The 16,611-nt window shown below is 53.7% G+C and overlaps 1 protein-coding gene across 7 annotated transcripts in view; it reads right to left on the bottom strand.

Moving 5' to 3' along the window:
* Positions 1–8,919, bottom strand: part of ADARB1 (adenosine deaminase RNA specific B1) — a 117,183-nt gene extending 108,264 nt beyond the window's left edge. For 6 of the 7 annotated variants that reach the window (XM_032631115.1, XM_032631112.1, XM_032631113.1 and 3 more), the window contains exon 1: positions 8,802–8,902. The gene's annotated coding sequence lies outside the window, so the exon portion shown is untranslated. Of the gene's footprint in view, positions 1–8,801 lie in introns of all 7 variants that reach the window. The other variant, XM_032631121.1, reaches the window with a different exon arrangement.
* Positions 8,920–16,611: the final 7,692 nt, after the last annotated feature.

The raw sequence follows: 16,611 nt of genomic DNA, 5'->3' as shown, positions 1-16,611 counted from the left end.
CCCTGGCCCCGCCTGCTGGCCCACCTTGCTCCCCTCTTCCGGGAAAGCTGTGGGTCCAGAGGGAGGTGACAGGACACCTTGCGCCGAGGCCAGCCTCTTGTGCACCCAAAGCCGCTGCGTGCTTTTCACACAGGGCTGCTCGGAGGTTAAACATTTGTTGACGTCTGCCTGAATGACCCTCGAAGCACTGAGAATTTGTTTTTCGACTCCTGCGTACAACAGTCCTCTAGAAATGGAGTGACCTTGGACATCACCAACTAGACCACCCCCTTCACACTCGAGGACCCTGCAGCGGACAGCCCACCAGGTCAGAGCCGGGCTGGGACGAAGGGCCCAGTGCCCCAATTTCCAGCCAACTCTTCTGTCGGCTCCCCTACCGGACAGCTGTGAAGCTATGTTCCTTCCAATGTTTAAATCCTTTTATTTTATTTGGTTGCTTTTCTGACGCCTTCTGGAATTATTCAAAGTATTCTCACTTTCCCCAAGACGTAGTTACGAATATTACTTCTCTGCAACAGGTACTGTTATTTCTTATGACAACGCGTTTCAATTACGTGTCACCTAAAAGCGGTTAACAGAACAGAGCTATCTTTTTTTTTTCGACTTGAGGACTCTCTGTTTTCAGCAGATTAATTTGCTATACTGCACTTTATAGTTTTAGAGCAATTCTGAATGTTTTGTAAACGTTTCTGTTCTACAAAGAAAAGCACAGAAATCTGGAGATAACACAGACATATGGGGCACATACCTATGACTGATTCCCCGAGTACAATAGGAGTGGGGGGAGGGGTGCGGTAGGCTCAGGCAGAAAAAACGCATTTTCAGAGGCAAGCAGCCTCAGTTCAGATCCTACTGCCTACAATAAAAGTAAGAAAGAGTTATTCATTCACTCAGCAAACTGGTGCGTGCCTTCTATCTGCCAGTCGTCGTTCTGGGCCCTGAGGATAAAGACAGAACAAGACCCCTGCCTTCCTGAGGCTTCCACTCTGCCAGGCAGGCTGACGAAAGGGAGGGAGTGGTGGGTACAGAGGGCAGACGAACAGAACGGACAACAGGGCACCCGGTGCGGGGAGGGGAGGGTACGGAGGAGTGCAGCCCGCCAGAAAGCCGGAGGCGAGGCCCCAGGGCTGGGGGTGGGGGGGGGCAGCCAGAGGGGCGGCGGGAGAGGACAGCTCTGAAATGAGGGCAGGTGCAGGGCTCTGATCCAGCCTCCAGTTAAAGCCTGGGCCTGGACAGACGGCAGCGGGAGGAGGCTCAGGTGAGCCAGGTAAGAAGGGGGTGAGGATGGCTGCACGAGGCGGAGCCCTAAGGTTATCATGGGGAGTGAACTAGACCGAGCGATCCCACCACGGCTGGCACGCAGCGAGGTCTTGACCAAGGTCAGCTAGATATCATCCCACTTTCCCAGGAGGTTACTGAACCTCTTCTGTCAGTCCTGATCTGAAAAGCAGGCACAAGGCAGCGTCTACCGTGAGGACTGCAAGGAATGACGGACGGAAGCGAATCCTACCCAACAGAAGCTAAGCACACGTGTGCCTGCGCTCCACAAACAACACATGATGAATCTGACAGACCACACATAAGTATAGAGCAAAATAAATACTCTGCACACCACACGCCAGGGGATAAGAATCCCCACCTCAGATCCCTCTGGTCTCAGCATCCACAGCTCGAAGAGCCCTTCTTAACCCTCCAGGCCCCCCATCTCCTGGACCCCACCCGTCAGCCCACACCTCTGCTCTCTCCTCCCAGCAGCCCGGCACAGCTCCGACCAGGCCTCTGTCCTCCGCCAGGGCCTCCCATCTCACTCCGGGGCCCCTCATCCCCTCGCTGCCAGCCCTTCCTGGGCCCAGGAGAGCCCGCACAGCTGGCATCCCCACGGATGCCCCGACAGAGGCCACTCCAATAAGCGGCCTCCACGTTGGCTCAGTACGTGGGCGCCCTGCCTGGCCAGGCCGCCCTGAGGGAAGGCTGGCTCCCCGGGGCAGAGACCTCTCCCGCCTCCCGCATCCGGCCAGGGAAGGCCCTCAGCCAAACCTGTCCACATCCACGCGGGGCAGGGGCACGCGATCAGGCAGAGTAGTGGGAACCAGCTCCCCCCAGCCCACCGCGCGGCTGGAGCGCAAGGAGTCGGGGGCGGGGGGGCCCGCGCCCTTCATCCTGCTGACTCCATTACAGAGAAGGCTGATGGTTCGGAACTCCAAACCCGAAAAAAAAAAATAACCACAAGCAGTATGAACTGGCATGCAGGGCAGATGCTTTACCATTTTACCAGGCAACCAGAAGCCAGCGCTGCGGCCCCCGCGGGGCTTAAGCCTGCAGGGCCCAAAGCAACACCGCGAGCCTCCCAGGAGGTGGGGGCGGCCCGTCCTGGATGCAAAACTGGCATTTCCCTCCAGAGCTTTAAGACAAAGGAAGCACTAGCCAGGAGCCAAGTCTGCTCAGTCCTCTGAGTGGCGCTAAATTTGGTGAGTAAAGGTGCCAACTCCTAGTGAAGCCGAGGATACGTCTAGAGACCAGTGAGGTTTTTTGTAATAAAGCAAAACGCTACTTCCACATGCAGTAAGGCTGCCCCAAGGTGTGTTTAGCACAATAAGAAGCTAATAAGAAACTAGATCCTAAGTCCTACAGCACAATTCCCAAGTTTCCTGGACTGAGCACAGAATTATATTTTATTTTATGCCCTCCTCTCAGAGGGGCAGCATGTCTCTTAGAAATACTTCGGAAGTGCATCGAGGCTCCCGTGCACAGAGGTCCTGCCTCGCTCCTGCCTCCGGCCACCCCTCTCACCGTCCCAAGGACTGTGGCCCTGCAACTGTCCCTTCCCAGCGCACTGGAAATCTGTCCTTCTCCACGGGATCATCCCCGTCGTCAGCCCAAAACATATGACAATCACTCTCATTTAAAAATCAAAACTAAAAACTCCCTTGAGTCCACAACCCTCCGGCTTCTGTCCCGTTACCCTGTCCTCCTCCAGAGGCTCCGCCACCTCGATGCTCTCCACCCCTCCCTCCACCCAGCCCTCCCCACCGCAAGGCCACCCGCCTCTTATCAAATCCAGGGCCCTCCCCCTCTTGTGGACCCCCTGCCCAAAGCCCCCGGGCTCAGGCTGCACCCTCCTGCTCTTCTGTGTGGACATCCACAGCCCAGCCTACGGTCTCACACGTCAGCAGTTACACAGATGACCCCCAAATTTACATATCTGGCCCCAACCTCTTCTTGAGCCAAAGGAAGCCCTCTTGAGCACCATTAGAGAAGTACTATTTTGGGCCCTTTACAGTAGCTCAGCTCTCGACCCACCGACCCCAGAAGACCAGGTCCTGCTCCTCCTAATTTCCCGGAGAGAAAACTGAAGCCCAGGAGGATCAAAGCGCGCGAGCTCCCACGCCTGGTGCGCACGGCACAGAGACCCCGCCCACCCGTGGGCCCGCCTCCCCACCTCACAGCCTCGCCAGCCTGCTCCTCACCCAGCGACCTGGGGGTCGCTCTGGGCTGTTCCATCTTGCAGAGACTACTGGCAATCCCGATGGGCCGCCTGCAAAACACACCACAGTGCCTCCGCTCTAAGACCCGCGTTTTCCCACAGCTTCACGACTCTGAAATCGCAGGAACTCAGCCGTCCCTCTAGGAGGCGTGACTGACAGGGCAATGTGACCCATCAACAGGTCAGTCCACAAATCCTTTAAGGACCGGAAACCTCTCCTTAACACCTGCCGGTAGGATCAAGAGAGCGTCCAAACTCGCGGATCCTGTATCCGCAGCTTGGACGCGTCCCAGAGACAGCAGTGGTGCAGTCGTGAGAAATGCCACCTCGGCAAGAGACGGTGACAGCACAGCGGACCATGCCGTGGGGCTGATTTGGAGGAACCAAATCCTAAAGGTGAAGACATTTTCTCGTTACTTTACTTCACTCACATTTTCCTTTTTCATGAAAGCACAAGGCTGCCATGATTTTAAAAGTCTATATGCTTAAAGTCTAAGCGCTCTTTCAATAAATGACACCTAAGTGAGCGGAAAGCATTGTGTCACAGGCAAACTGGCAACATTTTCCTGTTAACAGTACAAAAACTAATGCTGCAACTTACAGACGAAGCGGGATCTGATCTCCCCACGCCTGCCCTGGTGCCAGGCCTCGGCGGGTCACCGTGGGCCCCTGATGCTCCCCTTCTGCCTAGGGCAGGGGAGGGGGAGAGTCCCTGCGGCGCGGACACTCAGGGCAGTACTCCCTCTGCCACTCTGCACCTGGCTTTACCCACATATAAGGCAGGAGACTAAGAGTCACGCCTGCCTTTAGACCATCATGAGATTTTAATTAATGCATGTGAAGTGCTTAAATGGCCTGGCACACCACAAGCTCCCGACAAACAGTAGCCGCGTAACAGCTGGAGTGATTCTTTCCAAAGAGAAATCAGATCATGTCATTCTGTTGTCCAAAACTCTGAAGTCAACCAGGAAGGCAGGCAGGCAGGTAGGCAGCCCTAGTAAGGCTGAGATCACCATCTAAATTCCATACCCCAGCAGGTTGCTCCCACAAGTGGCAGCCCTCCAGCCTCTGGGCTCACTCCCTGCCACCCTCCCTCCCACCCCTAGGCCACACTGGGCTCTGGGCTATTATCAGCCCAGGACAGGAAGCTTGGACCCTGGGTCTGAGGCTGTGACTCCAGAGCTCCCTGTGCCAGCACCCAGCCAGGTGGCGCCCAGCCCCCTCAGACCTCCCGACCTGCTAGATTGATTTGCCCCTGTTGGGACTTAGGACTTTTTTTTCTTTTTTATATTGGAGTATAGTTGAGTACAGCAAAGTGATTCATTCATACATATACATATATCTATTATTTTTTATATTCTTTTCCCATACAGGTTATTGCAGAATATTGAGTAGAGTTCCCTGTGCTCTACAGTAGGTCCTTGTTGGTTATCTATTTTATACATAGTAGTGTCTATACATTAATCCCCAAATCCTAATTTATCCCTCCCCCGCCCCCACTTTCCCCTTCGGTATCCGTAAGTTTGTTTTCTATGTCTATGGGTCTATTTCTGTTTTGGAATTAAGCTCATTTGTATCTTTTTTTTTTTTTTCTTTTTAGATTCCACATACAAGCAATACCATACGATATTTGTCTTTCTTGGACTTCACTTAGTGTGATAACCTCTAGGTCCATCCATGTTGCCGCAAATGGCATTATTTCATTCTTTTTATGGCTGAGTGGTATTCCACGGTGCATATGTACCACACCTACTTTATCCATTCATCTGTCGATGGACACTGGGGTACATGTATCTTTTCAAATTATGGTTTTCTCTGGCCAGCACTTAGGACCTCATCTCCCCCATAATGTGAACCCCCAGAGGGTAGGAACTACCCTTGCTGTGTTCACTCCCGTCTCCAGCACCTAGAACGGTACCTGGCACAGGGCAAATACCAGTACCTGTGGGGGGACCACATGAGCGAAACAAGTCTGCCCTAGATGCAAGCAGTGTCACTGCACTTCCCATAAAAATACCAGGCCCCTCCGGGCTACTTCCCCCGCAGCCTCTGCCCCGTCTTCACATTTTCAATCCACCACAAAGACACACTGAAAAACAAAGTCGTTTTTTGGCACACTCCTAGAACACTGTACACACATACAGGAGGAGGGCAGCCGGCAGTACTAATGAGACCACCAAAAAACTGTGATAATTTGGTACTAATGGCCTGGGACCAACCGTTGTCAAGCACGGCAGCAAGGCCAGGTGAATACCTCGGTCGACACTCCAAACGAAGCGTAACTCCAAAGAAAGGCACTCGAGGAACAAGGACATCAAAATGACTTTAACGTACGGTCTTTAAACGAAAGTCTCACTGTTTGCCTTTCCTACCTCACGTATTATGAACATACTTTCCAAAAGTTGTTTTTTGTTTTGTTTTGTTTTGTTTTTAAACAGCAGCATTTCTATCACACCAAATTGTAGGTTTGGAAATCTGTGGTTTAGAAAATTGACACAAAAAGATCGAGTTTTCCAATAAAACTGGACCTCTCTAAGCTCTTCAGTTTCATACTAAGATTGACTCTTTTTTTTTTTTTTTTTTTTTTTTTTTTTTGGCGTACCACGCAGCTTATAGGATCTTAGTTCCCGAACCAGGGATCGAACCCAGGGCCCCGGTAGTGAAAGCGTCAAGTCCCAACCACTGGACCACCAGGGAATTCCCCTGACGATTTTTCTTAAACAAGTCTTTTATAGGCTGGTAAATGTATAACTTTCACCTATTAACCTCCAAAATGTACTTTCTAACTATCTCCAACCTATTGAAATAAATTCCTTGGTACTAAGTACTTACATAGCTCATCAGAGCATTCGAGGAGAATAAAACCCAGCACTTAAATAAAGCTTACAGCTAATGAATTCTGGTGATTAATAAAAAATGGTTAGTGGGTTTTGCTTGCACCCATGTAGAAAAAAATATTCAGTGCAGCACTGTTTCTTATAGCAAATATTAAAAACTATATTAAAACATATATACAACAGTGTATATGTTTTGCCTACTGCTGGGACAGTACATAGTCAGCTGGTCACAGCAGTTACCGGGAACTGATCAGCTAGGGATGCAGTGACACGAGGTTTTCTTATGTGTTTGTACCTTTTGAGTCTGCACGCTTATACTTTCAAATCTATCAATAAAGATTTCAGTGGTACACGTTTTTAGATTTTATTTTTTAAATGTAATGCTGTAACAGTGTTTAATGAAACACACTGCCAGCTTTTGAACTTCTCTGAACTCTGCCTAATTTGCCCAGCACCGTAACCCAGGAGCCAAAAGCAGGGAGGGCCCGGCACAGCACGACATGGATTAAGTACTTTTGCCAAATGAATTTGTTTGCTTTGTGCATTCACCAGACAAATATAAATTAAAAAAATTTTTCTTATTCCAATCTAAAAGCAGTTGGAATGCTTTTAAGACGCGTAAATTCACAGAGGACTGAAGTAGCGTACAAGCCAAGAAGTTTTTTGTGGAAGCTGTTATTCGCTAATTATCCTTTTCTTCACCCTCCCAGGGACTGACCTCATGAGCACGCTGTATCTCGAGATACATGTGTCATCAATTTCTCAGAGCTGGACCAATTTTCTTTCCACCACTGCCCCCTGCAGAAAGGCCTCTTTTTTTTTTCCCCTTCCAACTACAGCTTCAAATTTTGCTGAAGGCGTAGCTGGATATATTCAGTCCCAGGAACCTTCAGACATCAAACGGGGCACTGCTCACAGACAATGCTTTCCTTGCAGAGCCCGAGTGTGTGTCCCTGCCGTCACCTGGGCAGGGCAGGATCGCCAGACAGCTCAGTGAGTCTCAGCGATACTTATGAGCCCTGCTGTGGGTGACCCTGCGGAGGGGACCCTGTCCCTGGAGGGACCCTGCAAGGAGGGCAGCTAACTCCCACACCCAGGAGGAAAGGTACCAGCCAACCTTTTACATTTTCCTTCTCCCTTTCCCCTCAGGGAACCCTCAGCAGAAAGGTAAAAGAATCTCAGCCTCAAAGAAAAGATGGCAATCAAAAGACGCTGCCCAGGACTGCTCTTAACACAACCCAGTGTTTCGGAAAATGCAGCTCTAGGTGGCACCTTTCAAAGGAATAAAACATACGGTAAATTTAAGAGAGAACAAAGAGGATTAATGAAATATTTCTAATCTCAAAACTTACTGATCATCAATTCATTAGGGCACTAAGAGTACGAGAAGCAAGTCTGACACCAAGCCACTTTTCCTTATACTTCGAGGGCTGAAAGCTAACCACGATTAGAAAGTAACCTTACGCAAACCAGCTGGCCTAAAAATACGAAGTGCGAACCAAACACGGCGCTGCGGGTCTCCGACGTATAAACAGGAATTAGAACACATTTTAGGTTTCCCCAGCATGTCAACTGGGACTCCAACCCGTTTTAGCGTCAACAGCCCACTCTGACACCTTCCTCCAGACCCATCACTACCCGGTAATTTTCCTACCGCAGATCTGAACACGTCAGAATTCACCTCGAGCCCCCAATCGCCCCAGACTGTTCCGGATCGCTCCAGACGCCCCGGCACCCGCGGGAACTTCCCCGCCCCGGGACGCCCGCGGCGAAGAGCATCCCACGCGGGACACTGCGCCCTCGGGAAGGGACGCGGGGCCGTCCCTGGCGCCAGCCTCACGGTGGGCGCAGCCTCACCCTGGGGGTTGCACTCTCCGCAGAGTAGGGCATCCCGCGCGGACACGGTGCCCTCCCGAAGGGGACGGGGGCGGGGGGGCCGTCCTGGGTGCAGCCTCGTGCCGGGGCGCAGCCTTCCCTCCCTAGGGCGCAGCGCATCGGAGCAGAAGCGGCACTCCCGGGGAGGAGGACAGTGCTGTCCCCAGCGCAGGCTGCCTTCCCGGGGGCGCAGCCTCATCCCGAGGTGCAGTGTTCCCTCCCGGGGCGCAGCCTCCCCTTCATCTCCGGACTTCCCCATACGCGCCCCGGGGCGCAGCTTCATCCCGGGGCGCAGCCTCGCTCTCCCGCGGCGCAGAGCATCCCGCGCAGACGCGCGGGGAGCAGACGCGGGGCCGTCCCGGGCGCAAACCTCCCCTCGCCAGGCGGCCCGCAGCCCCCTCCGGAGAGCCCCTCCGGACAGCACCGGTCCCGCTCGAGCCGCGCGCCCGACGCGGGCCTCACCACCTGCCCGGCGGCGCTTACATAAACGCGGCCACGGCGCTTGCCCGGCGCTGCCACCGCGCTGCTGGGCGGCGTGGTCGGGCCGCGGTATCAGAGCCTCGCCGCCCCCGCCACCCCCCGCCGCCCCCGCCGCCCCGCCTCACCTCAGCCGCGGGCCGCTCCGCTCCGCGCCGCACCGAGACTCGGACCGCGAGTCCGCGGAGCTTCGCTCGGCCGCCCGGGGCTGCGGCGCGCTGCCCGTGGCCTGGCGCGGCCCCGAGCGCGCCCCGAGCGCGCCCCCGAGCGCAGGCCAGGACCGGCCGCCGCCTCAGCCACCGCCTCAGGCCGTCCACCCTCCGCCCTCGGTATCGGCTCCGCCCTCCCCGCACCCCCCGCCGCCGGCCCCGCGCACGCCGGGGAGCGACGCCGCGACGCAGCACGGGCGCGCGCGCGCACCCTGCGCCGGGCTCTTCCTGCGGTCTGCTGGGGACGGGAGCGGGGACGTGGATATCCGGGACGGGGAGCCGGGGCGCAGAGAGCCATAGGGCGGGGTGGGGGGGTACCCGGCGGGGACCGCCCATGAGAACCCCCGCCGGCCCGCCTGGGGCCCGCACAGTCCCGCGCTGGAGGGCGCACCGGGAGCGGGACGCGAAGGTGCGTCCGGCCTGTGCGGGGCCAGATCGGGGCGTGTTGGGAGGAGAGGGTGGGGTCACGCCCCCAGGCCCCGAGGGGCGCCCTGGTGAGAGCAGAAGCGAGTCCAGATGACCGGTTGCGGTGGTGGTTGGGTCGGTGGGTTTGGTGGTGCAAGCATCAAAGCCTCTTGCAGCCGTGCAGTAAGCAGACCCCTCTGTCTGTGTTCACTGGCTCTTCAGCGGTTGCGCCGAGAACATCTACACACAGGATGAGAAGCGGCTGTGGAAATGCAACATCGAAGACCAGAATAAGCAGCTCGAGGCTGCGGTTCTACTCAGAACAGAAAATGGTTGGGTAGAGAAAACTAGTTCTTGAATGCACTTGGGGCGCTGGTGGTCCACCAGGCGGACTCGGGTGCAGATAGGGGTGACGGGCAGGCCCGGGGTCCAGCTGCTCAAGGCCGGGACCCCGAGACTGCTCTCCAAGGTCAAGTGAGGCTGCCGCCCTTCTCAGCTGTGGGGCCTGAGGCCGTCTCTCTGGACCGCTGCCTGTTTGCTCCAGTTTAAAATGGGGAAGAAAAGTCAAATAGAGGGGAAGACCCCAGCCCAGCACTCCTTAATTGTTAGCTACTGCTGTTCTTCCCACAGTCATCGGACAGAATTGAGCATCCCTGAGAGTCCAGTGGCCTGGAGCATAAATAAACCACAGGGGAAAGTGCTGCAGCCGGCCAGTTACCTACTTCAGGTTGCTATCTGATGGAAAGGAAAAACCCGCCTTTGGGGCCTGCCAGCTACCAGGCAAGCCCAGTGCCCTCCCTGAGGGCTAAATGCCAGTACAGGGTCCAAAGCAAGGCTTGTTGACAACACGGACAAATCAAAGACTCCTGGGATGCCTTCTAGGGGTTCATCCTATTTTTGTTAATAAACAAGAAGTGCATGAGAACTTTATTTGTGTGTAAACAAACCACCCCAGAACTAAGTGGCTTGAAGTAATCGTTTCTTTGCTCGTGATCCAGAAGGCCAGCAGCTGGTACGGCTCATCTCCCTCGAACGGGGTGTGGCCATGTTAGCTGGGACTCGCAGGGGCCACTCCCACGGGCTGAGGCCAGGGCTGCTGCTTGTGCTGCCGTGGCTGGGTCGGCAGCGAGAGGGAAGGCACAAAGCTCGGCGCACAGGGCTCTTTCAGCCTCTGAACCGTGTTTACTAATGTCCTGTTGGCCAAAGCAAGGCAGAGGGCCCAGCCCTGAGTCGGTGGAGCAGCCTTGGCCCAGGCCCGGTGACCTGCAGGGAGACACACGCCTGCCCTCCAGTTGCGGTGGGCTGTGTGAATCTCGGCAGGGGTGGAGAGAGCAGTGCCGCCGTGACCCATGGCCTTCACGTTGCTCCAGCTGGCTGGCTGGCCTCTTGGCAGCTTTGGAGATGGCCAGGAGCCTGGGATTGCCCCTGGCTGTTGTACTCCACCTCCTCAGATTGCCATCGTCTCCAGGGACAGGTTTTATCGTGGCGTTCTTCTCCCTGACCATTCCTCTGTGCGCCACAGGAATGGCTCACAGAGCGTGCCTCTTCATACTGATGTGTGAACCATTTCCAGGCCCCCCGGGGCCGAGACGTGGGACGTACCAGACAGGGAGGGTTCACGGTGGTACCTGAGGAGCTCAAGGTCCTTGATGCGGGATCCTGCAGCCTACTGAGGAAAGCCCATCCTTCCCCCTGTTCACCATCAGTGTCAGACCCTATGGACGCCCAGAAGGGGCCCCGGGTCTCCCAGAGGTGCTGGCAGCTGCAACCACACGGTCTTCAGTGCAAAGGGCAGCACCAGGCCTGAGCCCCCGCCCCGCCCCGCAGACCCCGTTCTGTTGTTTACCTCACTCGTGCAAACTGTGAAAATGAAATAGCACTTCGGGGTCCAGGAAAAGATGGATGCCCAAAAGCTCACCTGTAGGGATCTAGCTGGTCCCCTCTCTGCCCCAGGGATGGGGTGATAGAATCTACATGAGTGTGTGAAACTCCACCTGCCGGGAGCACTGGCCACACAGCACCGATCCACCTCTCCCCTTTTTCCTCCAGCTGAACCAGATGGCATGACCGCGTAGCCGTGGCCCACAAGCAGAAGGAGGACTTACGACAGGCACTGCGTCCAGGACAGGATGGTGCAGAAGGGCCTTGTAATGGTCTGAGGACGAAGACCTCGCCCCACTCAGGAGCGGGGGTTTCAGCCTGTAGCTCCAGCTACCAGTGAACCAGTGAACTGGTTCAGCTGTAAGCTCCAGCCGTTCGGGAATGGCTGGAAGGAGGGGTTAGGGTGCCCAGCCTGACGGCGGAGGAGCTGCTCTGTGCGCATTCACACCCTGGCTCTCAGGAAGGCCTTACATGGACGGACGTGCCCGAGGCTTGCAGGTGTAGATCCACTCTTTTATCCAACAGCCCAGCGGAGTGTGGCAGCCGTGCGGCCCTGAGCAGGGGCAGGCATCACGGCCTGGCTTTCTGGCCCCTCATTCCAGGCCTGGGGAGCTGCCCCTTCTGCCCACACGGGGTGACCCGACCCAAGGGATCCCATCCCTTCCTCTGCCGGCCAGGCACGGTCCTGGCCGGTCCTGCTGAGGACTGCTCCCAGGCCACAGTCCTGGTTTCCTACAGGCCTGCGATGGTACCACGCTGAGTGTAGATTTGAGTCATTTAACCCTGAGGAGGGACTACCTTTTTCTTGTCCTTTTGGAGTCCCCTTTCTCTGTAAGTCCCCCGTGTACAACCAAAAGTGTGTCTGAAAAAGAAATGTGTAGTGCTCTGTTTTCTTTCACTCTGCCCAGTCTGTTTGAGAGGGGACTGGACCTTTAGATTATCGTCTAAAAGTCGGTTATTGACTTCTTGATTCCTAAAAACAGTCAGGAAGCTACACCTGCTAGTGAGTGGTAACCAGTACACTGTGATACATTTATCTGAGACATATATTTTTAGAAAACATGAAACCGGAGTGATAGAAACAGATGCGACTAAACCCTTCAGTCATTTGCTCCCGGGGAACGGACTTCTGGCTTGGGCTCTGCTCGGCTCGGTCCAAGTCTCCTCCTTTGAGTCTCCCAGACCCCACAGTGAAGCCCCCAGTCGGGAGATGGGGCCCGTGAGCAGGCCCCGTTTGTGCCCGGGAACACGCACCCACCTCCACTCCCAGCTCCAGGACCGAGGGGGAGTTCTGACTCAGGGGGATTTCGCTGGGAACCCGGGGCCGGCACCGACTGGGCTGAAGCCCCTCTGTGCGACTTGGACCTGAAATGTGTAAACCAGAGGCAGGCAGGATGGTCTTCATCGCCGGCCTTGTATGCTTCTCAGGGAAGCCAGCCTGAGGTGAGAACTGTGGCACGTCAGGTGGAGGCAGGACACTGAGAACCTTCTGATGGCTTTTTAATGCCTCAGGCGGTGTGGCCTGTGCATGGACGAGCATACGATTGAGACGATGAACTCGCTTTGGAGTTGTTCATAGTCCGGAGGTGGGGGGGGAGGGGCAGGGCATGGATAACTGGGGGCCAGCCTGGTGTGAGGGGCACAGGCTGGGGTCGGACGGCGTTCACACCCGCTCTGCCCCTCGTCAGTGTGTGGCTGGGATGTCGTCTGGACGCTCGGAGCCTCTTCTTCATCCATAAAAGGAGAGCGTGACACCCACGTCCCAGGCCCGCCCAACGCCCCAGCGTGGAAGGGCTCAGGGTCAAGAGCGTGGGCACTGCGTGCAGAGGTGTGTACGTCCGAGGACCTGCAGCTTGCCGCACTCGGGAGTAATCACAGCAAGGTCCCCGTGAAGACAGGCCTTCGGGCTGAGCCGTTGAGGATGAGGAAGCCTTGGCGGGGAGGGTGCCCCGGCGAAGGGGGATGCTCTTTCGGCGTGCGATCGGTGGAGTCATCCCGATCGGGCCCCGTGGATGCTCTGCCCTCCCCAAACCTCCAGCAAAAGGGAACGTGCCAAGTGGTCAAAGCAGAGGCTGCAAACCACAGCTGGGCAGACGCGGCCCGTGGCCTGGGTCTGTACCGTCCACAAGCCCAGGCCAGGTTGAACATTCATAAAGCATTGGGGAAAGGAATAGGCGACAGACACACATGTGGCCCGAAAAAGCCTGAACTAGTTGCCATCTGGCTTTTTAAAGAAAAAGCATGCCACCCCTGGATTAAGCCAAGTAGGGACTCCCCCTGGTCTGGGAGCTAGACCGGCTCCATCAGAGCACAGAAACTGCGTGGGGAGAAAGGAGATGCGAACCCAAATCAGGGCCCCGTTAGGAAGGGGAAGGGTGGCCCGTAAGCCACCCAGTGGTGTCTGCTCTAAAGCCAGTGCATGTACCCAGGTGAATTCTGGCAGCTTAGGTCAGCAGGTAACAGTGGGAGTAGAAAGAGTTCAGACACGTTTGGAAACGCACTTGGTATGTTTGGCGCAAACAGACTTGGTGGGAAGTTGGGTAAAGGGTGTGCACAGGGAAGGACCACATCTCACACCCAGGATTCTGGCCTGTGTGTATTGGAGTGGGTCACCTGGGTGATGGTGTTTGTGCTGAGATGGGGAGACTGAAGGAAGTGCCTGGGAAAAGCCAGAGGTCCTCTTGGCTGTGCTGGGTTTGCAGTACCTAGAAGATGTCCAGGTGGATGTCTGTGTTCAGAAGATATCAAAGATTAGGGTCCAGAGAAAAGGACTATGCTGGGGACACACAGCCGGGAGCCTGGAAGGTGGAAGCAGTCGCCCAGGGAGAGAGGAGAGGGAAGAGAACCTGGGCCAGACCTGAAGAGCTTCAGCCGTCAGCGTGGGATACGGGGGGGAGCCGGGGGGCTGAGAACCCAGAGAGGGGACGCCCAACAGGGGACGGTGCTTCGAGAAGAAGACATAGGTCGGCAAAATGATGAGACCAAACAAAGCAAGGATGGAAAACCTATTGAAGGTCATGGTGACTTTGAAAACTTCAGTGGAGTGTTGGGGACAGAACTGACTAGAAAGAGGGAACACTCCTCCCATGTGAGGCTCACCTAACCTTGACCTCAAAACCTGAGAAGGATGACTGAGGGGGAAAATGTATGAACCACCCTCACTCATAAACAAAGCCTAAGTAAGTTATCATAGCGTCCTAAACAGAACACTTAGCAAACCAAAATACAGTAAAATATGTAAAACAAGAACAACGACGTCATGACCAACTTGGCTTTACCCAAGAATATAACTGACTTAACACTTAAACATCTATTACTGTAAATCACTGCATCAAGACAACAGAGGAGAACCCCCCTATGATCCCCACAACAGGTGTAGAAAAGGCACTTAATAAAACCCAGCATCACTCATGCTGAGAAAAACAAACTCTTAGAAAAACTAGGACTGGAAGGGAACTTCCTTAATCTGATAAAGGAACCTACAAACACCTGAAACAAAGCAGTGGTGAAGTGTGAGGTGCCTTCCCCCTAAACCAGGGACAAAGCAAGGATGCTGGTTCTTTCCACTGCTGTCCAGCCTTTCGATGGAGCTAAACAACAGAGCGAGACGTGGCCACGGAATGAAATGGATAAAGAAAGAAAACAGTCACAGGTAACATGACTGCATATGCAGAAAAGTAAAAGTGATCTAAATTAATATATTTAATAAAATCCAGCAAGATGATTGAATATAGAATCACCACACACCCCAAAAAAGTTTCTGTACATCAGCAATGAGCAACCTATAATTTAGAAAAATGATCCTGTTTGTAATAGCAACAAATAAATCTAACAAAAGAAGTATATGATCTGTCAGAAGAAAAAATGTTTTAAAAAATGATTGGAAGAGCAAGTGAATGTAGAGACATTTTACTACATAAGGAGATCTCAGTATCATAAAAATGTCTCTTCTCCCCCAAATCACCTATAGGGTCAATGGAATTCTGATAAATGTCCCAACATGGATCTTCATGCACCTGGACTGATTCTAAAGTGTATAACAGGAAGGCAAAGGATCCAGAATATAGCCAAGACACCCTAAAGAAGAAGGCAAGGGATTTGCACCCGCAAATATCAAGACGTACTAATAAGTTATCATAAATCAAGCCATGTTACTGGCCCACAGATGGGCAAATTGACCACTGAAACAAAACAGAAAGCCCAGAAACAGACCCACACGTATTTTGACATATGACTGAAGAGGCATTGCAGATCAGTGGGAAAGGCAGTGACTTGGATAAATGATGCTTGGACATTTTTTTGTCCATTTGGGTAATAATTGGAATTAGGTAAGTACCTTACACCTTACCCAAAACTCAGTTCCAGACAGATTAAGGAAAATAAAACTCTTAAACTTCTAAAATATAGGCAAATGTCTTTATGACCTCGAAGAAGGAAGAATTTTGTAAGGTACGAAAAGGGCTAGCCGTAAAAGGTAAGATTGATCGATTTGATCATACTAAAGAACGTCTGCTCATCAAAAGATGCAATGAAGTAAACAGACGTACAGCAAGTAGGGAGAAAATATTCGCAACTATCGGAGGATTTGCATCCAGGACATATAAAGATCCAAATGTCCAGTAGGCAAAGGCACACAAGCTAATTAAAAATGGACAAAAGATGTGAACAGAAGAGGAAATGTGAGGCCAAAAAGCACATAAAAGGATGCTCAGCGTCATCAGTAACACGGAAATGCAGGTTCTGGTCAAAATACTGCAAGTTTAGAGCCACCACACTGACAAAAATTTAAAAGGCTAACAGCAAATATCAAGTGTTGGAAAGGACGTGGATCACCAGAGTTTTCGACCATTGCTAGTGGGAGGATAACTTGCAACCATTTTGGAAAACACTCGTCTCATAAAATTGAATATTTGTGTACCCCACTAGCCAACGACCTGACCCCTAAGTGTGCACCGGAAAGAATCCTTCCGCGCGTGGTCAGGAGACGGGGAGCAGGCCGTGTTCACCATAGCCAACCGTCCATTTCCTGGGGAAGATGAGCTGCACGGGGGTTGATCCACATATGGAACGCACGTGGCGAAGTGGTCATACCGCCGTTCAGTGATCAGTGACAGCGGCACCCAACATGGGCGAATCTTGGAAGTTAAACGCCGGCTGAAAAGCATGCCATTCTATAGAGCCTAAAAACGAGAAAACTAAGCACCTGAGGACTTAGACATGCAAACACGTGCAACGTGTGTGTATATAGTGCTGTGTATACGTATATAGCTTATGCATACACGTGTGTGTATGTATACACACATACATGTGTACACTTGATACATTTACTGGCAAGGGATTGGTATGCGCAAAGCCTCCAGCAAGCAGGAAGACGACAGGGAATAGGTCAGGGGACGAGCACGTGGATGGGGGCTCCTGGAAGTAGGCTTGGTCTTGGGTCGCG

Source organism: Phocoena sinus, chromosome 4 (assembly GCF_008692025.1).
Source record: "Phocoena sinus isolate mPhoSin1 chromosome 4, mPhoSin1.pri, whole genome shotgun sequence".
NCBI classification, from domain to species: Eukaryota; Metazoa; Chordata; class Mammalia; order Artiodactyla; family Phocoenidae; genus Phocoena; species Phocoena sinus.
Note: the sequence above shows the minus strand (reverse complement) of the source record. Positions and strands in the feature narration are given on the sequence as shown.